The sequence below is a fragment of the Zophobas morio genome, unplaced genomic scaffold, assembly GCF_036711695.1.
Source record: "Zophobas morio isolate AGI-343-1 ecotype UQ-CSIRO unplaced genomic scaffold, CSIRO_AGI_Zmor_V1 ptg000006l, whole genome shotgun sequence".
NCBI lineage: Eukaryota > Metazoa > Arthropoda > Insecta > Coleoptera > Tenebrionidae > Zophobas > Zophobas morio.
This window is the reverse complement of record NW_026972111.1, coordinates 13,399,886-13,425,097: the sequence shown is the minus strand read 5'-3', so window position 1 is coordinate 13,425,097 and position 25,212 is coordinate 13,399,886. Positions and strand designations below refer to the sequence as shown.

Here is a 25,212-nt window from a genome sequence, read left to right as displayed (position 1 = left end):
GAATGACATTAGATAGATTTAAATTTTAAAGATTAAGTGCCTTGGAAATAAAATGTCGTCGTGGATTCAAAACGGTAAAGGGGCTTTTATACTGATTTTGTGTTATGTTTTATGTCTTCTATAACTCCCATTTTGGAACATTTACTGTCAGACGCACCTCTCAAAGCGACGTACGTACCGAACGATAGTCTAGATTGACAAATTTCTCCTATCATTCATGACTGTTTATTCACATAAACACCACACATAAATTCCACCAACGCGAGGTATGCGGATCGTGTCCTGCTGGTAAAGGAAACTTTACTGGGGGTAGTCAGTGTCGTGTGTCACGTGGTGGATGGTGTACAGTGGCGTAATAATAGTTGAAGGAGCTGCCGTAGGTACCGGCGAACACAGCGTAGAGATAGTGGGCGTTTGTGGGGGCACCGCGGCTTAGTTGTACGTAACTGTGGTTCGTGCAAAGAAACAATTCGATGACAGTTAAATCGTTTTAAAATAAAAATCTGCCACCACGTCACCATAATGCTTTGGGCATTGCCTTCCATTCCCCCTAGATAAGAAGTCATAATTTAAGACAGATAGTGATAACCGGACTGTACACGTGAGGGCAAAACAGAGAAATTAAATTAAGCCATATTTTCTACGAATTGCAATAACCGGAAGAGTAGGGTATAGGTTCGAAGGGCCGGCAACCTCGTCGGGGATGGTGGCGGCTCTTTGGGACTCGGAGCGCCGTAGGGGATGACGGCGGCGATGTATATGACACAGCGGACCTGGACAGTGCGACCCTGATGAAGACGTCGGCGATGCGGCACAGGGAACCTAGAGAGTGCAGCCCTGAATGCCGGTGCGGTGCAGGGGACTTGGAGATGACGTCGTGGAAGCGGCACAGGGGACCGAAAACGGTGCAGCCCTGGTGATAACAAGAAGTCGACGTGGTGCAGGGGACCGAAACGGTGCAGTCCTGTGATGAAGACTTCGGCGATGCGGTACAGGGGACCTATACAGTACAGCCCTGAGTGCCGGTGTGAAATGAGGGACCTAAACACTGCAGCCCTGGAGATAACGTAGTCGAAGCGGCGCAGGGGACCGAAAACGGTGCAGCCCTGGTGATTACAAGAAGTTGACGTGGTGGAGGGGACCGAAAACGGTGCAGCCCTGTGATGGCCACAAGGGGACCTCAACAGTACAGCCCTTAAGGTGGAGATAGTGGACAGTGAAGTGTGCTTTCATCTATCTGTCTGAAAAGTGGTCGGAGTAGCCCTTATATAGGCAGGGCTAAGATGTGTGGGGCTGCTTGCGTAGCGACGCACCAATAGGCGAGGGTGGGGTAGTACGTGAATGGGGTGTGATAGTCCTGTCGTTGATGACGGTGGCGCCCTCGAGAGCGGAGCGGAGTGCCTGAGAACCTCGACTACAACATGTATTTTCTCTAATTTGTGGCTCATTTTTTATAGAAAAAATAATCGGTAAATTTACAGAATTTCCTGCAGTTTTAAGCAATACACATTAATTAATAAAAAAAATATATAATTTTTTTATTATTTCTTTCACGAAAAATTCTCATTTTCCTCTTATTAGAAATAAAAAAAAAATTAGTAGAGCGTCAATTAGGCTTTTTTTGGTTTTTAGTGATTTTCTTCCTTGAGTCCTTTAATTCGATTTCATCATAAAAGAAATATACTTTTTATAAAGGAAAAACTGGACTTATTGGTGCAAACAAGAAAAAGCAACGACATTCTATATCCTGAATGGATGTTCCATTACCCCTCAATACGTTGTATTAATAAATTTTGTGGACTGCGACATTCTATTTCTTTTTCTTTTTTTAAATTATAATCCAAGATATCTACTTCGTATTGAATAAAACCTGCCTGGGCATTTATTTGGTGCGTGTTTTTCAATGGTTCAAAGAAAGAAGCTGTTTGCAAGAGGTGCAGAAGGTAAACTCTCATGAATGAGAGGTTCATCATAGTCGAGCACGGTCAAATCAAGAATTTTTTAAGTTACGTTCAAATCGTATAAGCATATAGTAACTAATTGCCAAAAATGTATTATTCTGCACAAAATCCATAGGTTTGCCAAATTTAATAAAAAAGAGAAATTTGAAAATTTGTAAATTTTTACTTCTCGGCCGTACTCTGCAGTATATATATATATATGTTTTCTAAACTTGTGATTTATGAATCCGTCTATATCTTTAACCTAGAATCGAGATTTTTGGAAAAAATCAAAACTGTATAAAAATATTTTACAATTTCACTTTGAAACTGCAAACCGAATGGGATGCGAGGATATTATTTATGCCAGAGGTTTTTACTTTATAAGAAACTTTATAGTTTTTCAAAGAAGTAGGATTTGTTCGGTCGTACTTCAAGGGCGAGGGAAGTTCTGCCAAAACAATGTCTGACCAATTTTTTTGTAAAGTTATTGCAGTAAATTTATATTTACCCAAAGTTGTAAAAAACAGTTATCGATTATCACTTTTCTGTAATTCATTTAAGTACATATTTGATGTAAAAACTTTCATAGTAGTGGAATTGCTATATGATTAATGAAAAAGCATAAACACCATTATCAAAGCAGTAAAACACTAAAACTGTAGTTAATGAAAACAGTAATGCATTTTTCATGTTTCAGTTAACGTCTTCTTTAACATGTATTCAAATATAGTCGCACTTTCAACTCACAATGAACACTTTTCAGGTTAATGCGTTCACTATCTGCATGGCTGTGTTCGTCATTATGAAATGAAACCCTCATAAATGTTGCAAGGCTGCGGCAAAAGCTGTTGGAACGAACGCGTCTGTGGGTTCCGAGCCTGACTGTGTGCTTTTATTAAAATGCAAAATAATGACCCAGATTTGAAAAGTTTACACGTATCCATTAGGTTTTCAAAGACCTTATTACGCGGTCGCTTTAAAACGTCATAAAACCCCGATGAAAAAATACCTGACACAGAGGGGACGTGATTTAGTACGTGTTTACAGCGCTTATCTGCTGGCCGATAGCTTATAAAAGGAAATCGACAGGAAAATTCGTTTGAATACGACAGTACCGTTCACGTATTATGAGGTGACCTTATCATGCGACGCAATCCGGCTCAAAAGAGATAAAGGCAGGGATTTATGCGCGTGCAAATATAAATACTTAGCTAGGTCCTTATTTGAGCCATTCATAATTCAGATAACGTCCGCGGATGGAAACAAGGCAATAGAGGAAGAAAAAGAATGAAAAAAGACTAAATCAGACAAAGAAGAATTCTTTTCATGGATGAAAGGTTCTATAAAATATGCAGAACGATGTGCCAGAGCCGGGGCTCTACTAATGTCATAAGGGGGTGGAATGGGATTACGGCCCGGCCTTTTTATGCTCCGAACAGTGGTGCAATACATAAAGTTTGTTTTTATCAGTGTTCGAGGAACATTCGAAAATTGAATTTCCATAACACGGCCTCTTGCAGCCTCGCCATTATTCCTCCGACAGAATCGGTAAAGATTACACGAAACAAGATTTTTCAGTTATCGGATGAGCGTATTTATGGAATGGATTCTGGCCGGGGCCTCCCCAGTTGAATTTTTCATAAAGCGATCATTTGGAACGGATGCACACTCCCTATGCCTTTTAATGTTCCGAATTCTGATGACAATGATCCGTCCGAAACGAGGAGATGCTTAATAAAGTCGCATTATACCCGACTTGTTGACTGCGCTTAAAACCCGATAAGACCGATATGAGCTGAGGCAGCCTTATACAAACATTCGTCCGTATTGCATATAAGGAATATTACACACGGACCATGTAGCAAAAACTCAATAAAGCGGTCTAAAAGAAGTGTTATAAAGTGAGTTCCTTCAGCCGATGCTTTACCCGATTTTTTATGGACCGTCCGCAAGACATCGATGGCTTACATGTAATAAAACGGACGATTTCGCAAATAAAGCAGTAAAACGACCTAAGTCAGCACTCGCCACGCTGCCACGGATAGACTCGAAAGGAATAAATGATCTGATCATTGTCAAAAAATTTGCGGAAGGATTATACGGAACGACGTCTATGTTATCAAATGACCATGCCATCAATTCGAGTGCCACTATGACGGTTAAATTAATGACAACTTCCTTCTTCTTACTTAATATCTCGTAGTTTTCGCTTGGCCGATGCTTTGGAGTTGAAGAATGATTATTATGATCGACTTATCCAAAGAACTCTCTTTTCGTTTATTTCTTTTAACTTCGAAAACTAATCAATCTAAAATCTCATACGTTTAACTAACAATCAATCCGCAGCGCAGCATCATTATTACAGTTTATATTAATATTGATTTTCAATTCTCCCAATTTTCAGCTGAATACTACGATATTCTATTTAAACATTTTATTCCAGGGTTTGGTTTTAACCCCATCGTTTGTAAAATTGTTTAAATGCACAATGAAATAGAATACTAAAGTCAATTAGGAGGACTATCTATAACATTTTAGTTTGTTGATGTTGCTGGTGTAACTGAAACTGGTAAAATCATATAACATGTAGTTCATTAATTATTACTAAAGCTAATATGTTTATTTTTGATTAAGTTCTGCATGAGGTTAATTGAAGTTTTAAATGTTATTAGTAAATAGCAATAACCGGATCACAATGCGATGGTCCACACTTTTTATTGCTTCGACTTTCGCTTATTAAATAAAACATTACCTTTTATTTTTATTTTGTAATTAACATTTGGTTAATTATAGCATGTCTATGTCCTACCTGGTCTCCTCTTAGCTGTCTAGGGGTCATGAAACGTCGAGAAAATATGAAAGTTTCAAGTCACCTGATGGACTCGATTACTATACGTCCTTGGCTTACGCTCAATAAGTGTTTGTGTTTATACATCGGAAGAATGTTACGCAGAAATTAGTTTGATTTCAATGAGTTGGTCGCCCCAAAAACAGAATTAAAATTATTAATTAAACCATACAATACAACAAAATGGTCTGAATATTATTACTATTATTATTTTTGTTAAATCAGCTTTAAATAAAACATGTGAATTCTCACATTTTCGAGAATATCGGGTGATTTGTTATTAATTTGCTCAATGAAAAATTAGAGAGTTATTAATTTTATGAAATTTATTTTATCTAATTAAAAAAGGGGATAGGGTGGTTGGACTGATATTGTTTGATTAAAAATTTACCATGCTTGCAATCAGCTTGAAACGTCTGCGAGAGCCAAAGCATTCGATTTTGCAGTTTCTGATTTAATCCATAAACTTAATTGACTCATCCATAAATTTTTTTTGGGTCACTTCTATAAATCATATCATATTTTGGATATTTTCGATGGAATTTACTCGGTAAAATTTTTGCGATTATGTCATTAAATTTTTGAGGAGAATAAACAGATATGTTTTGATTAATACCGTGCTTATGATAACTTTAAAATGTCTGCAAAATTTCAAAACATTCGATTTTGCAGTTACTGACTTAATCAATAAATAAATTGTCTCATTCATTAATTTTTTTGAGTCAGTCTCTATAAGCTGTTCTTTTGAGATGACGCAGTCAATTATTTGGGGGAATAAAACATATATACTTATTTTGAATAAAAATTTACCATTTTTGCGATAACTTTCAAAATATTCGGCATTACAAAATGAGCTTGCAAAAGTTTTTATACGATTTGATGTTTTTTCCAACAATCTGGATGCCTCGGGTAAAAAGTTAACATGTATTCATAAACTACACATGTAGGAGTATGGCATTTTATGCAATTTAAGACCCATTTACTATTTACAATTTTGAGATGACGTGATCACACTGTTGCTGGGGATCATTAGACAAAGTTTGGTTCGCGTTTTCCCTTCTACATGACATTGATAATAGATAAAAAATTTAACAACAATCGGTCTCGTAGTTGGGGAGGCTAACAAAAATTCACACGGATGGCAGACAGACACACACACAGGCGGACAGATGGAAACCGGACACCTATTTTTTCATACCTTCACATTTTAGGAGGCACAGGAAGGTCGATTACTGCATACTGAAAGATCATCAAAATATGACTTGTATTTCAGCAAAATTTTTGGGGTTTTATGGGTGCTTTATATGATTTACTTATTTACAATAGTTGTTTCTAATGACCAGTCCAAATTTCTAATATTATTTATTTATTTTTACTTGCCGAGCGTAAGCAAAGGAAGTATTGTAATCGAGTCCGTCGGCCGACTCTCTACTTTTACGTTTTCTCGATCTTTCATGACCCCTAGAAGACGAAGAAATAGGTCTCCCGTTTCCGTCTGTCTGTCCGTCTGTCCGTCTGTCCGTCTGTCTGCCGTCCCGGATTTTTATTAGACAGATAATCTCCGAAAGTACTGGACCGATTGTTGTGAAATTTTGCAGTTATATTAGGAATATCATGTAGATGGTAAAACGCTAACCAAAATTTGTCTAATCATCCCCACCACTAATGTGATGACGTCACTTCAAAATTGTACATAGTAAATGGGTTTTAATTTGTATAAAATAATATAGTCCTAAACATGTAGTTTACGACTCCGAATTGAGTTTTTACCCGAAACGTCCAGATTTTTGGAAAAAAAATCAAAATTATAAAACAACATTTTGCAATTTAATTTTGAATCTGCTAATCCGAATGTTTTGAAATGTTGCAGATGTTTTAAGGCTATAAAGAGCATCATAAATCTTTACTCAAAATATATTTGGTTATCCCCTCCAAGAACTTGATGACGTCAGCTCAAAAGTTTGCCAAATAAATCCTATGTAAAATGTACAAAATGTGGTGAGTCTCTTCTTGTCATTTATCATTCCATTCAAATTTTTTCGATTTCCATATACAGGGTGACTCAAAAAAATTAATAAATGCGTGAATTTATTTTATTGAGTTAATCAGGAACTACAAAACCGAATGCTTTGAAATCTTGCAGATGTTTTAAGGTTATAAAGAGCATAATAAATGTTTATTCAAAATATTTTTGCTTATCCCCTCCGAAAATTGATGACGTCAGCTCGAAAGTTTGCCGAATAAATCCTATCTAAACTGTACAAAATATGATGAGCCTGTACTGTATCACTCCATTCATATTTTTTGGATTTGCATATACAGGGTGACTCAAAAAAATTAATGAATGCATAAATTTATTTTATTGATTTACTCTGGAACTACAAAACCGAATGCTTTGAAATTTTGAAGGTGTTTTAAAGTTATCATAAGCACGGTAAGTTTTTGATCAAAATGTATTTGCTCATCCCCCCTAAAAAATTTATGACGTCACCACAAAATTTTGCCAAATAAATCCTGTCTAAAATGTACAAAATATGATGAGTCTTTTCTTGTGATTTATCATTCCACTCATATTTTTTGAATTTGCATATACCGGGTGACTAAAAAAAAAATTAAATCTACTGCGAAAAATAAACATAATAGACATGCAGTCGTCACGTTTCCGACAGCGAGGCAAGTACTGTCTAAACTCTTTAGACCAATTTTTTTATATTACAATAATCACGTGTTTTTTTTTTAATTTTCAACAAGAAAATAGTAGAAATTGTTATCTAATATAAGGTGAAAACTATTTATGGAATAAATTCATTAATTAGGAAACGAAAATTGTGTAAACCCTTACATTGGAGTTTAAAAATGTAATAATATCTAGAACTCTTGAAAATCGGGGTAAGTGTGGGTTTTTTGAGATGGTCTTGAAAGGTACTATCTACAAAAAATATAATAAACATAGTATTCTATTTAAAATAATGCATTATATTGTTCCGAAAGAAGGCCATACGCCGCCCCGGTACGACGACTATAGATTCTAGTATATACGGTGTTGATGACTCATCGGCCGGGCGGCACGGCATTCGTTAAAGGAAAGCCTGGAAGCGGATGTCGCGACGGGTCCAGAAAACCCTCGAAGTGGCGTTTTCGATCCATCGAGAGCAACGTATAGGTTTAAATGGGAACCACCGTCGGGAGCAGTTAGTGTAGTCCAGGCAACGAGAGCTGAATTCAGTTAACAAGTAAATCCGAGTTACTAAAAAATAAATTGTTGAGTTTATATTATTAATCCACGCCGATTTTATTCACCGATCAACGTAACAATATGATAGCTTGAAAGAAGATGACGTCACAAATATGTACAGCAACTTAAAAAGGGCATAATTAGAACCATAGTAGTTTCTAGACTGCATTTTCATACATTAATCATCTCTTTCCCACATCGCTAGACGTTACAGGACAATATTTAAAGAAATAAAAAAATCGTTTTGGTTACAACACAAATCCGTTCATCATTTAAACTATTTTTTGTATTTTAAAATTTACTTTTTGAACTTCCGATTTTAGACATTTGGAAGTTTCAGTTCGACACAAATATGATCGAAGAGAGCAAACAGTGGAAAAACGGCACAGATTCACAGGTGTGGCGTTTTATTTTTTTTTACCGTGCAGGGGGTGGGAAAGTATGGCGTAATGTACATTTCGTCAATAACAATAAATAATGCGGCTTAAAATTATCTACTACCAAAATAAATTATTTTTTTTAAGCATATTTCTTCGCTATTTATGTCATATGAGCAGATTTTTTAGAGGTAAAAGGATTAACAAACTCAAATTTTCATTAGAAACAAACTGTTCTAAGAAAATTTACCAAATACCTTGGCCCACTAACTTTGAATGACCACTCTTTAACGACATGTATAGTCCTGGCAAATAGAAGTGGCAGACCTAACTTTTAAGACCGTAATAGGATTACCATAAAAGTACAAATTTTTGTCAAATAATTTTTCCATTTTTTTATTTGTTTATTTATTTATTTTTTTCAATATCTGGATAATATAGATTGGTCATCAAGGAAGCTAAAGTGAAAAGCAATGACAAATTTGTAGTAGATCATAGAGCGAATCCACAGATTCTGTGGAACATTGTAAACAGTCGTCGAACTAATCAAACTTCTAACTCTATTAGCAAATGCGAAATATCTTCGAATGAATTTAATGCCTTTTTTCCACAACAGCAGAAGAAACGATAAAAAAATTATCGCGTCCCAAATTTGAGCCCGTCTGTATAATGAAGTCAAATATCATCGATGATAAAAATATATTTAAGTTATTGAAATGTTTCTTATAATGAAGTACGGAATGCTATAAACAGTTAAAAAAATAGTAATTCTAAAGACATCTATGGTTTATCACTCAAGTTATAAAATGGTTAAAGAATCTTTAATCTATCAACTTACAAAATTGATAAACTTTTGTACATATTACCAACGAAATTTTTCCTGAATGCTTAAAAATTCATCTGTATTGCCTATTTATAAAAAATGGAATATTAATGATAAAAACAATTACAGGCCAATTTCAAGTATTTGGCAAATTTTAAATTTTTTAGAAGCAAAAAAACGCAATTTAGCTTCAGAAAAGGTTTTTCAATCATTATAGCTGTTATAAGTCTTGTGAGCAAAATCGTGGAATGCTTTGAAGAAAATTAGTTATTTTTTGGATTTAAGGAAAGCATCAGATTGCGCACCTTATGATATATTGATAAGAACGCTATTTTATTATCATTTCCATCCTGAAAGTATAAAATTGATATTATCTTATTTGATTGATAGATGGCAATACATCAGAATAGATGGGGATCTATCTGACGGTTCCAAAATCGCATATGGAGTTCCACAAGGATCGATATTAGGACCAGTTTTGTTTCTAATTTATATCAATGATTTGCCTAATTTATTTTTTGTCAAACGTGAATGTAACATTGTATGCAGATGACACTATAATAAGTACATCAGGCTCAACTAGTAGTGATATAAATAGTAAAAGACGTGAAGTGTTCTCCATAACTCAAGACTTACAATTACTTTTACATAGGATAAAAACAGATCTCATAAAAAGAGGAATTTTTGGAAAATAATGTCATTGAAAAAATGTTAAAAAAAGAAAAAGCATTTTATTTATAAGTCATAGTTGTTACAAAACAGATTGTTTTATATTCATCTAGTATAGTATATATTGTTACGATGAACGGGTATTTAAAATCGGCATGGACAACAAATTTCATGAATCTACAAACGCCAGAATGTGAAAAACTAACTAACCTAAACGTCTCTTTTTGGTCAACTAACGCGATTCTGCATACCGCCATACGTCGTGTCGATCAGAATCGTCAGAAACAATTCGAAAATAGTGCAGAACTCATAAAATCGACCAAAATATGATTTCTAGCTAAAATTTGATGCTTTCCTTGCTGTTTTCGAGCCTGTTGGGTGTCTGATCTGCTTAAAACCACAAGAAAATGCTTTAAAAGTAACATTTCTGAAGTTTTTAACAAATTCAACAATTTATTTCTTAGTAACTCAAATTTAAACGACTAATTACACATCGACTATGATGTATAAAATAATTCCGGCGCAACTTGTCTGGACTCTGCCTTGACTGAATTGGCTGAATGATAATTATTCCCGACGATGGCTCTATTTAAACCTACACGTTCCTCTCGATGGGTCGAGAACGCCGCTTCGAGGCTTTTCTGGACCCGCAATCGAGACTTTCAGTAACCGGCTCCAGACTTTATGGAATGCCACCCGACCATCGTCACCAATGATGACTCATCCTTCAACGTCGCGAATACTAGAAATAGGCGTCGTACCGGGGCGGCGTATGGGTTTATTTCGTAACAATATTATAAATACAGGTGTGTTAAAACTGACGCGTATAATTATGTGTACACATTTACTGATACTAATAAACTATCTATCTATTTATAAGTAAACATCTGCAGAGGAGCGAGACGACAATGAGTCAGTTGATACTTTGATAATAATCCTATGGCGGCTTTAAAATTTCTATTTGCCAGGACTATATAATCGCATTGTTCCATTGATACCCACCTACTTTTTAGCTACAACTTTTAGCAATGAAAGCAGGAGCGAAAAATGGAAATTAAGTATAAAATATGTAGCACCTGTATGCAGAAAAAACAAAAACAATATACATTAATATATGCAATATGCCGCTACATACAGGTATTACAGGTATATGCAAAATATGCAAAATAAAATTTGCTTCATTGAAATCAGACAGGAAAAAACATTTCTGATATGTTTCGAATATGCAAGTATGCTTTTGTGGGTCTCTAGTTATTTATTAAGTTTATTTGACACCAGATGGCTAACATTTTTATTCAATGGAGAACCTAACTATCGGTGGTCATTGTAATGTTTTGTATATGTGGTATTTCTCTTTGGATGTAGCGTCTACTGCACTTCACTTAAAAAAGAAGGTGGAAGATGGAAACTACCTTATATATGAACTTGATAAAACAAAATTTCTTTGACCAGGTAAATAGGAATTTTTGTTGGTTTCTTCTACAAAATAAATTAACTTTATGTTACGACAATCCTTGCAGGCGAAGTGTTTTCAGAGTTTCATAAAATTTTAGTTGAAATACATGTACTCTCCCCGGTAACCCTTCGAGCTGGAATTTGGGTCAATTATCGACGAAGATGGCGACAAGATGTTTGGGTGTGGACGCCTTAAGGTGTAAGGACGCTATCTCTCCAAAATATGAAGCTCGATACAAAGTTCTAAGCGAGTTAAATCTCCAACTTCGGTCCGCAGGGACCTGGCTCGGGTCACATCAGTAAAATTTCGTTAAAAGTCCTTTATTTAAACGTAACTTTAGTTGTGATACCGTCTGGAGCGGGAGGAGAGCATTATTAAAAATAAAACACTTTTCACAATTTTTCAACAAAATTAAATTTGCCCGTCCACCTCGTCGCCATTTCCGGTGCCAGACGAAAACTTTAACGCAAACAAACCAGCGAGGGCCTCACTATTGATTTTTTCTTGTGTTAGTGGAAGCTCGTTTAAATCTCGTAATTATTTATATGACGGCCGAGTCGAGAAGGGAAAAGAAAACGAGTGGAATTGGAATAGCGCCGTTTTACTGACCCATTTTGTTTTAAAATCTTATTACATTTGCGACTTCGTGACGCTAATCTTCGCAGTGATAAATTTGTGTAAATTGCTATTATTTATTAGACTTGCTGATACGTCACATTGCTCGGTATAAAGCAGACGGAGAGATCCTCTGAGAAGCAGAAAAGCCTCAGCTCGCACAGACGCATTTCGTGCAAACCCTTCCCAGAATTTATTTTTTTAATAAAATCCAACTTAACTCCAAAATTTTTGCATTTTTTAAAGTAAAATTGATATTTATTTGAAGGGATTACGCCCTCGTTAATGCAAAACCAAATTCAAATGCCTTCTATCAAAAGTAAGTGGAAAATTTAATTATATCCGAATCAAATTTGTGAATTCAGATAAGTTTGTAATTCACGATTCAAATTAAACCAAGAATTAAATTAGTTTGAAAATGGAATAATTTCCATTCTGCTTCGTATACGCCTAGCGTTTCTTATTTTTAAATTGAATAATAAGACTAAAATGCGAAACCAACAAGCTTTAGATGCTGAATACGCAAGATGGCACTCTATGTATTTATCACATTACAAACAACCGTAATAATGTATTTTATTAACATTGAAATACGAATAACTTTAACATTACGTAGGAAACTGGGAACGATTTATTAAAAAAACATAAAATCCCCATTTAAGTGATAGGTGGTGATCGCGTGACAAGATAAAATTAGGGCAGCCGAACCTAAAATTTGTTTTATAGCTTTTGACTTGTGATTAAGTTTTCTCATTACACGGTGGACTAAAAACTTCTAAAAAACAACACATACCTTTTATCTAGTCGTGACTAGATAAAATTAGACAAAATTATAATCATATTTTGAATTTAATAATTACTAGCTGTGGATTTAATACTTTGATTTAAACATCTGTACATGAAATCACACATCTTACCTTACCACAAGTCACACTGTGACTTGTTAAGACATGTATATGCTCAAACACATGATAAAATGCCGGCGGCACTTGAATTACAATACTAACGATTTTTTTTATTTCTAGTCTAATCACTGAAGAATTTTTTGACAAAAAAAAATCGGTCGAAAATTACGTCGTACTTTGTCGTACACAGTTTTTAATTAAACAAAAATCATAAAATTTGTTCTCAAAAATGTGTATTGTGGTAAATTCGCAAAATGTTATGTTATTAATAAATTATTAAACTTTCGTAGAATTTAAAAGCATTTATTTTTTATAAGTAAGGTCCTTAACATAATTATTTAATTGAATTTACAACAACTGCTCGCAAGTGTTGGCCCCTAGCTTCGATATATAAATTGATTCGATATAATAACATCTTCTCAAATACTCGAGTAAGAACTTCCGACGAAACACTTTCACACTGATTGATTGTTCAAAAATAGTGTTTTTCCAAGTCCGGAATAAGAATAATTAATCTAAAGGTGTCCAATCGGGTAAACGAGGTGTGTAGATATGGTCTGTTTGGGACCAATTAAACGGTTGTCGCAAAAGTTCAAACTTGTTTGAGATATATGAGCCGTTGTCCCGTCGTGTTGGAAATATCAATTCTGTTCTCTCTAGTTTGCACATGTCACCATCTTATCTTTGTTATCTAATAGTATGATCAATACTATTTCTCATTCTTTTCATTTTTTAACGGCCTTAACGCTTCTTTATCTTCACTTTCTGTAATTTTCCTATAATGTTCATTTATTCTTTTCATGTCATCTTCCACATTTTTTTGCGTGCAGTTTCTCGCCATCCTTCTGCTTTCCAAAATTTCACAAAAATATTCCTCTATTATTGCGTAGTAATTATCCGTTGTTACGTATTGACCAGCAGACTTCTAGTGTCTTTTCTTATCTTAAACTCTGACCATCCTATATCTTTTTTTGCCATTTCCTTCCCCTCCCTTTTCTAAAGTTTCTATAAATCTTTATTAAGATTTTGTCTTGCTATTTTTTACAATTTCTTTCACCTTTGAACAATTTTGGGGTAGAATTGTCAATAAAAAGCTAATAAAGCTTAATACTGATTTACTCAAAAGAACCTAATTTATTTATACAACAAAACATACTTAATATATCAGTGCTTCTAGACTAATGATAGTATTAGATATGAAATTATATTGCTTCCCAGTTTGTTGTATTGTGTTTTGTTCCATTACCGCTGTCTTCGTAAAGCTGACAACGGTGTTCTTGAGGTGGTCAGCGTTTCGTAATTCTGATGTTTGCAATACTGAGGTTTCAGTGTTCTACATTTGTGTCGTTTGATCTTGACCTTGTTATTGGTTGTTCTCCTGTTTTTTTTTTGTCAATAAATATCTTCTCCTTATCTTCTTCTTCAACTTCATCCTTTACCTTTACCTCCTCGTTCCACCACAGTGCTAATTTCGCCAGTTGGACTTCTTGAATACCCCGCACACTTTCCGTCTTGCTTGTAAAACATGCTTTCTAAATGCTTCCTATACTCTTTGTATGTTTTCTGATGTTAAATCTAGTCGACATTACGATGAAACTCCGGTGAATGGACGGAGGGTAGGTGACGGTCTGGAATTTCGGCGATATCGCTTGGGGGTAGTGTGCCTCGGTACCAAGCCTTAAACCGAATATCGCGTAAGCGAGGGTGGCGCCTTCGGTCGGGAGCGGCGGTGGCCGGGCGCCAGTTCTCTCCCCGGGGATGGATCGTCGGGATCGCTCTAAAGCCGGAGACACGGATATTCAGATGATTTGGCAACGGAAACAATAAATAAAACGGAGGGATTTTTCTAACAATAAATCGGCCACCAGCTACACGGGTGAAATAATCTTATGGCTAATTCTTAAATAATAAAAGTACAATTCGGTATAACAAAATAAACAAAACAAAACGTCCGGCACGGTCGTTCCATCTTGGACGGCGACTTCCTTCACGACGGGCTCCTCCTGGTACTGGGGGTGGCGATCCTTGAACGGAAACAGTACAGGAGCGAGACACTTCCTCCTAGGCAAAGACTTCGAGAAAAAGATCCGTCAATCTCTTATTTTCTTTAGGTAATGTTTGTCAAACAATCGACTTTTCCTCCTTTACCCTATACATGCTTTTCCACTCCACTGTACCAAAATCCATGGCCGCCTTTCATTATTTTAAAGCATTTACCTTTTAACTTTATTCCCGATATTAGTAATTAGTAATTACTAAGGCTACGTTAGCTTTTTCAAATTCTACTAACAATTCTTGCACTTTTGAAGTGTTTTTTTGTAGTTATAAGCCAATCCGAAACCCTACGGGCTCGGAGAGAGCAACGAAACCATCAAATTTTAGCTAGAAACAGTATTTTTGTCGATTTTTATTAAATCTGAACTATCTTTCAACATTTTTTGATGATTCTGAGCGACGAAACACACTTAGAGCATGCAGGATCGTCTCAGATTAGAAAAAGGAGAAATTTGGATCAATTTTATGCATCCTGGCGTTCGTAGATACATGAAAATTGTTAAAATTCGTCAGAAACGTCACTTTTGAAGTGTTTTCTTGTAGTTTTAAGCCAATCAGAAACCCTACGGGCTCGGAAAGAGAAACGAAACCATCAAATTTTAGCTAAAAACAGTATTTTTGTCAATTTTTATTAAATCTGAACTATATTTCAACATTTTTTGATGATTCTGAGCGACGAAACACTTGCAGTTATTTTCCTCACCTCCCATTTTTTATTTTTAACTTTATTCATCCTCTTTCTTGTCATATGTTCTATGTCAAATGCTAGTTTTAATGACCTTCTTTCTCAAAAAGCCGTGTTTACTATTGCCCCATCTGTATTCCACCCCATCGATTATTAGTTTCTTCTACCCTATTTTGGCAGCTTTCCCTATCAACCTAACATCTTTTGCTTTCTTTATTATAAATACTTGTATCCCACTCTGTTTTTTCGTAAGATCTGTATCTATGTAAATTATTTGTTTATATTTTCTCAACTTGGTTTCATTCGTTGATATTTTCAATTTCTCATACACATTTTCGGTGTCAATAACATACTTTCGTTTACCGCTCGTTAAGAAACATTATTAGCTGTAGAAACAAATAGTGGTCCTGAGAAGGACCCATTTTTGCTAATATTTCATGGTGATCGACTTTTTATTCTCACGGATGTTTGGTTCTTGCCACAACGATTCCACATTGTTTATTACAACAAAAATAAGAGCAACTTAGAATGCTACTACCTTTTGACAATAAATGTTGAAAATGTTGTCCTTGAACATAAATATAGGCTTCAGCTCGTCGCAACATGTGTGCAAGGAAACGTAAAAAAATCCGGAAGTTCCACAACGGTAGCGGCTTGGCAGCAGTGGCTTCCACTCGTTGTTGAAACTTTTCAATGATTTCTGGACCTTGTTCATTTCCATAAACTAACTCATCATCCAATCCCACACACAAAAATCACACTGATATCGGGTAAACGGGAAGGTCAAGTTACTGGGTCATTTCTACCGACCCATTGGTTAGGAAAATGGTTATTTATTATATTATCGTTCACCTAAAGGCACTTCCACATCTAACTGCTCTGCTAACACATTGTTTAACCTCGAGGTACCGCGTTTAGTCTATTTGGAAAACCGTCGTTGAAATCTTCTTGACGAACGTGTGATTCTTATCACACCAAATGTGAGTGTTATGGTTGTTGAAAGCAGTCTTGCGAGTGAATCCTGCTTCATACGTAAACAGAATGCAATTTAAAAAGTTCGAGCGTTTACGATATTGCTGTAATAACCATTCGCAGTAAATTACACCACGTAGAAAATCAGCAGGCTCCAAAGCTTGCACTTTTTAAACGTAGTATGGATCTAGGTCATGTTCTTTTAATGTACAATGCAACACAAACTGCGAAACTCCAACTTTAGCTGCAAGTCGGCGAGTGCTGATGTCGCGCTCGTCTTCGACGCGTTCCAAAATTCGTTCTTCAGTTTGCAGTATTTTTTAACTCCCTTGCAAACAGTGAAGTGGGGGAAACTTGATAATGAACTTAAGTCCGCCTGTAAGTCCGACTATGTCAGTCTTAAATAAATTCATCATGTCTCTATTTCTTGAACTTACACCGTTTCATTGTTATACCACTACAATTGACATCTATAAAACGGCATTTTTTGTTTGCGATAACGGATACATAGTTGAGAAAAATTGGTAATTATTTTAGACCAGAAAAAAATTGTCCCATTTCCAAAAAAGTGAAATTTTTTGTAGCTGAGCGCCTATACCTTCAGTTCAAGTTTGTCGCATCTGATAATACAAGAGGTGGTCCTGACTACTATATGTCATTAAGTTAAACTGATTATTTATTCACGAGAACTCGACACCGATCCTTTGCAATATGAGCCAAAAATTGCTGCTTTCCCATCTTCACAACTCCAATTAATTTTTTCCCCCCACGGTGTCAATTTCGTTTGAACCATACCGTCGCCGGAAATAACAAGCAATGTTTCAAATAGAAGCCAATAATAATAACGCAACAACATAAAGAACGGCGGCAGTAAATAGTCGCCGTATCGGTATCGAAAACAAGTCCAATCGAGATTACGAATGACAGGAGCGTAATAAAACAAATAGGCCGCTGTGTGCGATAGCGAGAAAGAACTCGATGTCCCGACGAAAGCGCATTTGGTCCGACATTAAATCGTTCCAATTTTTCGTAACAATGCCGTTATTCTCCTCCAGAACGTGTTGGAAAATCAGAAAGCGCATCAGCGTAATTTACTTTCAAAGTGCTATCTTCTGATGGGAATGCATTCGTTCGTTAACGTTTTTATTACAGCGGTGTTTCGTTTTACTAAAGTTTGCGACATTGTACTTTGCAAAGTTGTACCTGGTTATCGGTCGGTAGGTGTATCCTTGTGACTGCAATAAGCTTCACCTAAATTTATGAACAGTCTTAGTTATGGGTTTAAAATGGTTTTTGTGGAAACTATTAATTATTTATGACAGTATTACCAGAGGGAGTTTTATTGCTTCAAACTATCCCTTTTGCCAATATTTTATGATTTAAGTTACGACCTTAAAAAGATAATAGTTTTCCTAAACTCTGAATTAAAATTAATCTCTGGCTCCATGTTTCACATGCCTTTCTTATATATGAATAAGTATATTATATAAATATACTTATATACGAGCGAGAATTTACGTGACATTCTAATAATATCTTTAAAAAAGTTATTAAACTGTGCACTTGAAGTTGCAATTTTTACAAACTGCTTAAAACTATCAATATTTAAAAAGGCTAACATCCACAATATGCACAAATTTCTATCGTCCAATCTCCATTGTTCCGACAACAGGATTTCTTTTTACTTCCCGAGCGTAAGCAAAGGCAGTATTGTAATCGAGTCCGTCGGCCGACTCTCTACTTTTACGTTTTCTCGATCTTTCATGACCCCTAGAAGACGAAGAAATAGGTCTCCCATTTCCGTCTGTCTGTCCGTCTGCCCGTCCGTCTGTCCGTCCGTCTGTCCGTCCGTCTGTCCGTCTGTTGTCCCGGATTTTTATTAGACAAATAATCTCCGAAAGTACTCGACCAATTGTTGTGAAATTTTGTACTTATATTAAGAATATCATGTAGATGGTAAAACGCTAACCAAAATTTGTCTAATCATTCCCACCACTAATGCGATGACGTCACTTCAAAATTGTACATAGTAAATGGGTTTTCAATTGTATAAAATAACATAGTCCTACACATGTAGTTTACAACTCTGAATCGACTTTTCACCCGAAACGTCCAGATTTTTGGAAAAAAAATCAAAATTATAAAACAACATTTTGAAATTTAATTTTTAATCTGCTAACCAGAATGCTTTGAAATGTTGCAGATGTTTTAAGGCTATAAAGAGCATCATAAATTTTTAGTCAAAAAATATTTGCTTATCCCCTCCAAAAACTTGATGACGTCAGCTCAAAAGTTTGTGGAATAAATCATATCTAAAATGTACAAAATATGATGAGTCTGTACTTGTGATCTATCACTCCATTCATATTTTTTGGATTTGCATATACAGGGTGACTCAAAAAAATTAATGAATGCGTAAATATATTTTATTGATTTAATCAGGAACTACAAAACCGAATGCTCTGAAATCTTACAGATGTTTTAAGGTCATAAAGAGCATAATAATGTTTAGTCAAAATATATTTGCTTATACCCTCCAAAAACTTGATGACGTCAGCTCGAAAGTTTGCCGAATAAATCATATCTAAAATGTACAAAATATGATGAGCCTGTACTTGTCATTTATCACTACATTCATATTTTTTGGATTTGCATATACAGAGTGACTCAAAAAAATTAATGAATGCGTAAATATATTTTATTGATTTAATCAGGAACTACAAAACGGAATGCTCTGACATCTTGCAGATGTTTTAAGGTTATAAAGAGCATAATAAATGTTTAGTCAAAATATATTTGCTTATCCCCTCCAAAAACTTGATGACGTCAGCTCGAAAATTTGCCGAATAATTCATATCTAAAATGTACAAAATATGATCAGTCTGTACTTGTGATCTATTACTCCATTCATATTTTTTGGATTTGCATATACAGGGTGATTCAAGAAAATAAATGAAAGCGTAAATTTATTTTACTGATTTACTCAGGAACTACAAAACCAAATGCTTCGAAATCTTGAAGATATTTTAAAATTATCATAAGCATGGTAAATTTTTGATCAAAACGTATTTGGTCGTCCCCCCTAAAAAATTTATGACGTCACCAAAAAATTTTGCTGAATAAATCCTATCTAAAATGTACAAAATATGGTGAGTCTCTTCTTGTGATTTATCATTCCATTCAAATTTTTTCGATTTGCATATACAGGGTGACTCAAAAAAATTAATGAATGCGTAAATTTATTTTATTGATTTAATCAGGAACTACAAAACCGAATGCTTTGAAATCTTGCAGATGTTTTAAGGTTATAAAGAGCATAATAAATTTTTAGTCAAAATATATTTGGTTATCTTCTACAAAAAACTGATGACGTCAGCTCAAAAGTTTGCCGAATAAATCGTATCTAAAATGTACAAAATATGATGAGTCTGTACTTGTGATTTATCATTCCATTCATATTTTTGGATTTGCATATGCAGGGTGACTCAAAAAAATTAATGAAGGCGTGAATTTATTTTATCGATTTAATCAGGAATTACAAAACCGAATGCTTTGAAATCTTGGGAATATTTTAAAGTTATTATAAGCATGGTAAACTTTTGTTCAAAATGTATTTGTTCATCCCTCCTAAAAAAATTGATGACGTCACCCTTAAATTTTGCTGAATAAATCCTATGTAAAATGCAAAAAATATGATGAGTTTGTACTTGTGATTTATCATTGCATTCATATTTTTTAGATTTTCTTAAGAGGTGGTTCAAAAAAATTAATGAAGTCAATTTATTTTATTGATTAAATTAAAGGCAACACTTATTAGTATTACACCCCAACCAACCCAATTTGGTAGACACAAAATTTGTTAAAGGGAAAACTCGGTTGAAACATAAGGGTAGCACGCTTATTTACATCGACTTTAACATTACAGACCTGCATTTGTTTTATGCGTTCACTTGGTTCCGCGAATGTGAAATAGACATGTTTATAATCAACCAATTGTGAATTTCACCGTCAAGAATTAAAATAAAACCCAATGTTTTATATAATAAGCGGAAGTCGAAGCAATAAAACCGATGGTCGTTTTGTTTACAGTTTCTCTGTTTGACTCTCACGTATGCTGTTACGCCTGTCATCTTAAATTAAGAATGTTTATACATACACGATTTTCAGTTGCCTCTGATACGTATTACGTGAGTAAATTGTTTCGTTATTTTATTGATTATTACAAATCAATATTCAAAACGACCCAATTCATTTTCCCGAAAATGTGAGAATATAATAATTTTATTCTTAGTATTACACTACATCTATCCCAACTGATATACGTGTCCTTGCAAAAATGTTGATGACGTCATCGCAATTTTTTTTTAAATTCCCACTACAAAAATGTAATGAGAAAAAAAACACAATAGGCATGCAGTCGTCAAGTTTCCGACAGCGAGGGAAGTACTGTCTAAACTCTTTAGACCAATTTTTTAAATTATTGCACAAACATTTCACTAATTATATTTATGTATCCCAAATTATAACAGATTCAAAGTATCGATTTTTAAAGTCTAAATCTACTTCATAGACTATTAGCAAACTCATTGCTAGTGTTGTAAGTGTATTTGAATAGAGAATTCATGTGGGCTGTACATTCTGCGATCTGTGAAAAACTTTTGACTGCGTCGACTAGAAGCACGTTTCGATAAATTATTTTTATATGGCATCAAGGGAACTTAATTAATGTTAGTTAAAAACTATCCTACTAATCATACGCAGTCCACATTTTATAAAACGAATATTCATCTCAAAAAAAAGTTGCTGCTGGTCGTCCCGCTGGGATCAATTCTAGAACCCCTCCTTTTGTTTTTATTTTATTATATATATACATAAATAAATTTGCCAATGGGACGCTATTTGAACAAACCTATCACCAACTTGAGATCCGAGCTTTCGTAGCAAGAAAGTTATTTTATTCAAGTTATCACATACATACATACAGTCGTCGGCATTTCGATTTAACCACTCCCTAGTGAAGTTTTCAAAATTTCGCTGGTGTAAACGGCTTTCCGTACCTTTTTAGAGAGAAAATGGCCGACGATTAATGACATTAGTTACTTTTTTTTGACATTTGTTTGATCGCCGTCTTACAAGGTTCTGTGCTTACAAGGCGACGGCTTATTAATTAAGGGGCTCTTTTATGTGGGTTAGAGCTTAGGGTACGCATTTTCAGTGCACATACACCGACATTATCAAACTGTGGAATCGAAAGTGCAGTATAAATCTGCACTGCCACAATTGATGATATAAGCAGTTAACAAACAGTTTACCATCTCGTTAACAAAAGGTGGACATCAATAAAATGGGCAAGTACGACTCAAAGGTATAGTGAAAATTGGAACTTTTATTTATATTTTTGCCTATCTATGTACAAGGATGGTGCACGAAGAATGACCACATGACTGGCAGTTTCTATTAATATTTCCATCAGTCTTATTTGTGCTGCCATGGACGATACTGACTTATGGCTTGGTTCTTCTGAATCACAGAACTCTGGTGCTTGTACTAATAATGCGTCATTTGAAGATTTACACATTTTAATGAAATGTTACCAGAACTGTTGAGTATTTTGAGCCCACTGTATACAAATAAATATGAGAAAATTGTAGGTTATAATTTATAAGAAACTACATGAAGTATTTAAAGAGATAAAGCGTGAAGCAAAAGGAAGTGATGTAAAGAAGCAGATCAATTCACTAAGGTTGAATCACAGGAGGGAATTAAATAAAATGAAATGTTCTAAATGTGATAGAAAGACAATTCTTAATGAACATAATTTATAGGAACGTAAACAGTAGTCTCAACTGTTACAAATCAGTGTATTGTCAAAAACTTTAACAATGCAATAAAACAGGCACAACTAACTAACTCATTAATACAATAATTGTTAAAAGGTGTGACATTTATTTACTTAGCAAGGTAAATTAATCATCTATTACCTCTACAATAATTGTTTCTATATCAATCTCTGCATTCATCCATTCACACATCTCAACATCATCTACACAAAGCTGCTGGCCTTCTCCAATATTGCCTTGTGTTTCATTCATACTGGTTTCAGGATCCATACTTACATTTAATGTTCTGTTGGCTAATACATCGTCCTGCATAATATCACTTATACTGTCTGATTCATCTGAACTTAAATCAGATTCACTATCAGATTCTCCAAGCGATATTATTACAGGAGGAATATCTTTTACACTGGTATTACCCATCATTCTTTGCCAATTATCCTTGATAATATTTTCACAGTGGATTACACTTGATGTCCACATCTCTGGTGTATATTTAGACATAGCTTCAATCCACAAGTGCTTGATTTCCGATTTTTTGGAAGACTGCTTCAAGATGTGTTTGTTATAGTATGGTTTACAGAATCCCCATACCATTTCTATAGCATTATAGTGGCAGTGATATGGAGGTAAACGTAAAACTTCAATATTACTCTTTGACAACAATTCATCAATCTCATATTTACGAGTTGATGGTAAAAGAGCTTTGATAATATCCCAAAGCTGTTTTTTTGTCAAATTATCGTCAAAAGGATTTTTTTTTGTGCAAGCCAAAATTGTAATTTTGATTTAATCCAAGACAAACGAGGCAATTGTTCTGCTAACACCGAATGATAAGGTGCATTGTCCATGATGATAACTACCTTACCGTTAATAAAATTAACAGATGGAATTAACTGTGTTTCCACCGATTGCCTGAACAACTGCCCGTTCATAGTCTTATGATAGTCCCTGCTATCATTATTGCTATCTAAAAATAGCAAGCAGTTTTCCAAAAAACCAAATTTACCCTCTGCATGAAGTATGGTAAATCTTCTACCTTCATTCATTACTATTTTCGCAGGCATGCCTCTCCGATCACTCTTATGCACCCATCTTCTTACTGGTTCACCATGCTGGTACACCCACGTCTCGTCTAAATAAACAAATGTCACATCTTCCATTAACTGTATGTAATGCCTTAAAAATTTAATTTTTAATCCCTGTAAGCGGGGCGACTCAATTATAATTTTCCTGTTTTCAACTTTTTTAAAATTGTAACCCATGGATTTAATAACCCTTCGTAGAGTCCGGATACATGCGTTGTAATTAAGATTTTATGTGGCAAAATTAAATAAATCCTGAATTGTAAAAAACTCATTCTGACGATTTTTTTCAAATATGTGAAAGTTTAGGTCTTCTTTGAATTCAAAATCCGTAAACCATTTTGACTTCTTTCGTGGGGAAGGTCTAGGATCTTCGGGAAGTTGTCCGGATTTGTGTTGGAGTAAAAGCGTTCTTATTTGACTTCTTGAACACTGCAGGAAAATGAGCTGGTTAATGATAGGATAAAAGGATGTTACTGAGTCACTGGTTGGTGTGAAAAATGGACAACGTGAACTGTGTGGTGGACAAGTAACGTTGGAAATGTTATAGTTACTACCAAGATTTCGTACTGAAAAAATATTCGCTAGTCGTAACACGTGTTCATGCTGGGAAGACGAAGGATATGCCCGTTGAAACTCTTCGTAACATTTTACAATCGCAGCTTTTATTTGTTTTTTGAACAAAGTTCGCGTTCTTGGCTTCATAATAATTATTTTCAAATTGAAACGCTCTCTTTTTGAATTTGAAGCACGCTGCGCTAGTTCGAAGTTGTTTGCGTCGTTTACGAGTCGTTTGATGTTATTGTCGGTTACAAACGTCAAAGCGCTGCCAATCCGTGGGGCTTAAAATTACCATGGCAATAATACCAACCTGACGTTTTAACAAGTGGTTTTATCCATTTGCGGACGACTATATCTATGTTCAAGCATTTTGACTGATTCGAATTTTCCTACTCATATTTGTAAGTTTCGTAGCGTAAATACCATTGTGTGAGTCTTATCCTTATTTGGAAATAATTTATTATTTTAGGGCCAGGTTTTTTTAAAGAGTAGGTATGCTTCCCTATTTTCTTAATTAATAAGTCAAAGTCAAAATTTGTATACAGAAACTGGATGATGATGAACTAACTGGTGACAATTTTCAACAGAGCCAGCTCATTCACCAGATCTTACTCTTGATTTTGTAACGAAGCAAATTTTCGCGGGCCGGAAACCGTGACGCGTACCGCGAGAGCCGGGGGTAAATCCACGATCGCCCAGCCGTCGCGGCGGAACAGGATTCCGACCGGAAGCCTTGAAAGGTGAAGAGTGCTGTGGCTGTGTGTAGAAAAGATTTTTTGAAAAGTTTCGAAGTGCAGTTTGACCCTCCGACCACCGTAAGTAGCATTTTGGGTCGTCTGCCCGTTTAAGTACCGATTTTTGAACCGCCACCCCGAGCGAGAAACCGTGTCACCGTCATCGGGTTTTTTCTGTCGTCACCATCAGAAGTCAAAACCCTCGTGCACGCGTCGTTACCGCCACCGCGCTCCCCTGCCGGGTCGCCGTACCGTTTTCGCGCGATTTTCAGCTTCAAGGTCGCCGTCCCCAAGTCCTCGAGGAGCCCGTCCTGAAGGAAGTCGCCGCCCAGGAGGAACAACCGTACCAGGCATTTAATTATTTTCGTTTATTTTTGTTTTTAAAACCGTTTCGTATTTATTTAAGTTAGGT

General features: G+C 35.3%; 1 protein-coding gene and 1 long non-coding RNA gene across 2 annotated transcripts in view; one reads left to right on the top strand and one right to left on the bottom strand.

Moving 5' to 3' along the window:
• LOC135123655 (uncharacterized) overlaps positions 1-25,212 on the bottom strand; it is a 482,510-nt gene that overhangs the window by 222,278 nt on the left and 235,020 nt on the right. The gene's annotated exons all lie outside the window — the stretch shown is intronic.
• LOC135123125 (uncharacterized) lies at positions 21,609-22,808 on the top strand. The gene is made up of 3 exons (XR_010279548.1): positions 21,609-21,948; positions 22,001-22,184; positions 22,235-22,808. It is a non-coding gene; the product is annotated as an uncharacterized LOC135123125 (long non-coding RNA).